Source organism: Berghia stephanieae, chromosome 7 (genome assembly GCF_034508935.2).
Source record: "Berghia stephanieae isolate SIO BIC M18660-M18661 chromosome 7, UCSD_Bste_1.3, whole genome shotgun sequence".
NCBI classification, from domain to species: domain Eukaryota; kingdom Metazoa; phylum Mollusca; class Gastropoda; order Nudibranchia; family Aeolidiidae; genus Berghia; species Berghia stephanieae.
In genome coordinates this window covers 59,613,560-59,618,559 of record NC_088366.1, presented here as the reverse complement: position 1 = coordinate 59,618,559, position 5,000 = coordinate 59,613,560, and the positions used below count along the sequence as shown (strand labels likewise).

The following is a 5,000-nucleotide window of genomic DNA, read 5'->3' as shown; positions in this document are numbered from 1 at the left end:
ACATACAACTGTCAATTACAGAAAAATGCAAGAGAAGATTAAATACCTATTGAAAAGGGAAATTGACTTTCTAAACAAGGGTATGTTTTTCTCTGATCTTGTATTGTAATAACTCACTTCAAGAACATTTCAATGTTAATGTTAGGAATCAGAGCATGATAATGTGATAATGATTACCATAAGCACAGTTGCACATCGTGTAATCCACTGAAATATATCACTTATAATAATTCCATTTAAAAATCGAATGACACACAACCGCTTGCTTTAAAAGTTGACAAACTAAAGAGGCAAACAATTGAATGCAGATTGTTTTACAACTTCTGTTCTCACAAACAGGGATGTCAGATGGCCAGAGTTCTTCGAAGCCAATTTAGACTGCAAAAGTGACCAAAATAGAACCTCATGTGGCCAAATACTTCAAACACTCTGACCTCCTTAAAAGACATCGATTTTGATTTTTTTATCGACTAACCTAGGAAAAGGCTTGTTTTATTTCAAAAAAAGAAAATGTTAATTAATAATAATATATTGGTCAGAATCAGCGTGGGTGCGCAACCGGATGCGCGGGTTGACGGAGGTAGGAAACAATAACAAACCCACATGGTTGCCATTACCTCCACCATTATTCTCGCTCACGGTTTGTGGAAAGCACTTCATTACAGGCACGTAATAGTGAATCTAGTTTTTGTTTTGAACATTTCTATTATTATTCTTTTTAAATTGACCCATATTAAAAGAAACATACAAACAAAACAGGCATGACCAGTCACTAACAATGCCGTGTAGTGTGTAGACAGTAACACAGTACGGTGAACATGACTGACACTGGGATCGGAATGTCGGAACCCATGAGTCGTTCGCAACTCTGCCTCACGTATTCATTTAATCAGTCAATTTAATTTTTATTAAGCTTGCGTAAAACATACAAACAAAAAAGACATGACCAGTCACTAACAATGCAGTGTAGTGTGTAGACAGTAACACGGTACGGTGAACATGAATGACACTGGGATCGGAATGTCGGAACCCAGTAGTCGTTCGCAACTTAGCCTCGCGTACTCATTTAATCAGTCAATTTAAATTTCATTTAGCTTGCCTATTCTTCAAGTTTATGTTATATTCACTTTTTCTATTTAAAAAGGGTAATCCAAACAGACCATAAAAACGATTTTATAATAAGCCGATTCAACTTCCATCACTTAGGACACGAACTTATTTTGGGTGTTTTTTTTTTTAACAAAACCGTTTGACTCAAACTAAAGCTTCGGCATTGGATAAGGAGCGAGGTCCCTGTTGCCATCTTGCTTAGTTTATACAGAGACTGGGTTGCCAGCTTGGCTGTTCTTGATAAATAGTAGTAAATAGCACAACCTTGTGCAATGAGAGATAGAGAGAGAGAGAGAGAGAGAGATTTTGAACAAAAAACGAATATCTCTCTCTCTCTCTTACCCTCTCTCTCTCTCTCTCTTGCCCTCTCTCCTCTCTCTCTCTCTCTCTCTCTCTCTCTCTCTCCCTCTCTCTCTCTCTTCCTATTTCATCTGTCACACTGTTTGACAATCTTCTTCACCTGGCTCACTTGTACTTGTAATATCGGGTGTAAGGTAAAATTTTGAACAATTATTATTATTTATAAAATGCAGAAACTTTGCAAATAAACCGATAGACTAGATATTAATTCGATTCGAAAAGTGGAACACAAAAGGAGAATTTGCGAATACCCGGTCCAGACATAAGCGTCATGGTCTTATTTATAAAGTGCAGAATCTTTGCAAATAAACGGATAAAATAGAGATTAATTCGATTCGAAAAGTGGAACACAAAAGCAGAATTTGCGAATGCCCGGTCCAGACATAAGTGTTATGGTCTTATTTATAAAATCTAGAAACTTTGAAAATAAACGGACAAGATAGAGATTCATTCGATTCGAAAAGTGGAACACAAAAGCAGAATTTGCGAATGCCCGGTCCAGACATAAGCGCTATGGTCTTATTTATAAAGTGCAGAAACTTTGCAAATAAACGGATAAGATAGAGATTCATTCGATTCGAAAAGTGGAACACAAAAGCAGAATCTGCGAATGCCCGGTCCAGACATAAGCGTTATGGTCTTATTTATAAAGTGCAGAAACTTTGCAAATAAACGGATAGACTAGATGTTATTTCGATTCGAAAAGTGGAACACAAAAGGAAAATTTGCGAATACCCAGTCCAGACATAAGCGTCATAGTCCTATTTATAAAGTACAGAATCTTTGCAAATAGACGGATAAAATAGAGATTAATTCGATTCGAAAAGTGGACCACAAAAGCAGAATTTGCGAATGCCCGGTCCAGACATAAGCGCTATGGTCTTATTTAAAGTGCAGAAACTTTGCAAATAAACGGAAAAAACAGATTAATTCTAATCGAACAGTGGAACACAAAGGCAGAATTTGCGAACAACCGGTCCAGACATAAGCGTTATGGTCTTATTTATAAAATCTAGAAACTTTGCAAATAAACGGATAGACTAGATATTAATTCGATTCGAAAAGTGGAACACAAAAGCAGAATTTGCGAATGCCCGGTCCAGACATAAGCGCTATGGTCTTATTTATAAAGTGCAGAAACTTTGCAAATAAACGGAAAAAATAGAGATTAATTCTAATCGAACAGTGGAACACAAAGGCAGAATTTGCGAACAACCGGTCCAGACATAAGCGTTATGGTCTTATTTATAAAGTGCAGAAAATTTGCAAATAAACGGATAAGATAGAGATTAATTCGATTCGAAAAGTGGAACACAAAAGCAGAATTTGTGAATACCCGGTCCAGGCATAAGCGTCATGGTCTTGTTTAAATGAAACAATGCCATTTAAAAAAATATATGGTCAATGAGTAATTAAGCTAAATATGCGGAGTTCAAATAGATAACTTGATCTGTGAATTTTTTTTATAATTAGCTGTTTTTTTCTCCATCATTTAGGTTATGTGATTAAGTTTATAATTGAAATACAAACTTTATCTCACTTATCAACGTTTTGCAATAAAGGAGAGTGTGAGTGAACCTGAGCAAAGGAAATTATTTGAGAGAGTGATATTTATCATGCTTTTCAGTTTGTAGTTGAATTCTAGAATGGATTCTTTATAGTTCTCATTGATTGTATGTCAGTATGTCAGTCTTTAGGACACCGATTACCCTAATGCGGCCACAATTTACAATGTGACGGCCACAAGCCTGTTAAACGCAGAGTGGGGTATTGTTGTTTGCAAGTAATGCTATGGTTTTAATAGGATATCTGTCTCCTATTAAAATACATTCCTGTGTTGGATTTTGGATTAAATTCATGTCTTCTTCGGATTTTGGGATATTTAATTTTCATGGATTGTGATTGTGATTTTCAAGACTATTAATGTAAGTAAATGCCCAAATAGATATTTTTATTCATTTATTCTTTCTTTATTTTTTTTAGTTTTGTTTTGTTTTGAAGCATTTATTATAAGAAATATTGTACATATGCACTTATACACCAAAGACTATATCCTTTCAAACTGCTTATTATTATTATTATTATTATTATTATTATTATTATTATTATTATTATTATTATTATTATTATATAATAATAATAATAATAATAATAATAATAATAATAATAATAATAATAATAATAATAATAATAATAATAATTAATAATAAGTGCATTGAGTGAAATCCCAATCATGGTTGCCCAAATAAAACTGGCGCTAGAATCCCGACTACCTGTCTAAACGAATGTTGTTTGTACGATACATACTAACTACACGTTCAATATCGGGGCAGAAAATATACGTTCGGTTTTATGAAATTAAAACAGTTCTTTTAAAACATTGTTCTTTGATGTTATTTGTGGTTGCATTTGCTTTGAAACTTACACATTATATTGTGTTACATTGTTTACAAAATATTTCTGGTACTCGTATGCATGTGTAGTCAACGGACCACCGGTCAATCGTGTTCTTTTTTTATTATTAATTTTGGCTTGACATCTTACATATGTGAATTTGACAGGTTGTTATGGATGGTAATTATAACATTAAGTGATTTTTAAACATTTTTACGGCGTTTTAAATGTCTTTCTTGCATTCATTGTCGAGCACCTCCACTTTTCTGTTACTATTTTAACGATCAGCTGATTTTCTCTTGCCTCCCCTTTAATTTCGCGGACTTTTTTCAGAACGAGGCGTGGGAGTGGCTAATACGCGATTCTCCGTGTGTCAATTTTGATCATACGCGTGGCCATCTGGCAGCACTACCTACACACCAACTATGACTTAACGTCTTGACACTTCTTCCTAGTAGAATAGCAGTATTCTACTCGTTGCCTTTCCGTTTCATGCTGCAACTTGTAGATATGTGTGAAATGTGACCGTTTCTGTGTGGGAAAGACTACCTTCGTAGTAAATAGCAGTATCTTAACTGTAGCCATTACTTTAAAGACAGTATTGTCGGAAGAACGGTCGTCTTACTGTTGAGACGGTCAGTTAAGGAATTTCTTTGATGACGTAAAAGTGACATCACTTCCCCACCCGATGGGGAAAACGGTTGGGGGAAAGACCCAGAAAGGAATGTCTTTGATTGTCACCGACATCTGCATATCATTAAAGCCTGACGACAGGGGTAGTGTTATATAGGAAAAAAACGAACGGCCCCGTAGGATTGAGTAAGAGGGCGGGGATCTGTCCTGTATATGAAGTCCTAGGCTGGAATATATGCCCATTGACGAAATTGTGACTCTAGCCAGGAACAGACGTGCTTGGTCCCGCTAGTTGGATTCCCAGCAACGGTGGCCATCGTGGTTCTAAACAAATAAAATCGGTACTTTTTATTCTTCATGCTGGCTAGAACTTTTCATATGTCTTGTGATCAGAATGTGTAAAATTCAAAACATGATCAGATTTATAATGTTTTTTTCCCCTCTGGATACGCTTTTGTGCTCGTTGGAGAAATATTTCATAAGGGCGTACGCCATTGTTCCGA

At 35.5% G+C, this 5,000-nt stretch overlaps 1 protein-coding gene across 1 annotated transcript in view; it reads right to left on the bottom strand.

Moving 5' to 3' along the window:
- LOC144976598 (short transient receptor potential channel 7-like) overlaps positions 1 to 5,000 on the bottom strand; it is a 203,480-nt gene that overhangs the window by 41,359 nt on the left and 157,121 nt on the right. The window lies entirely within an intron of this gene.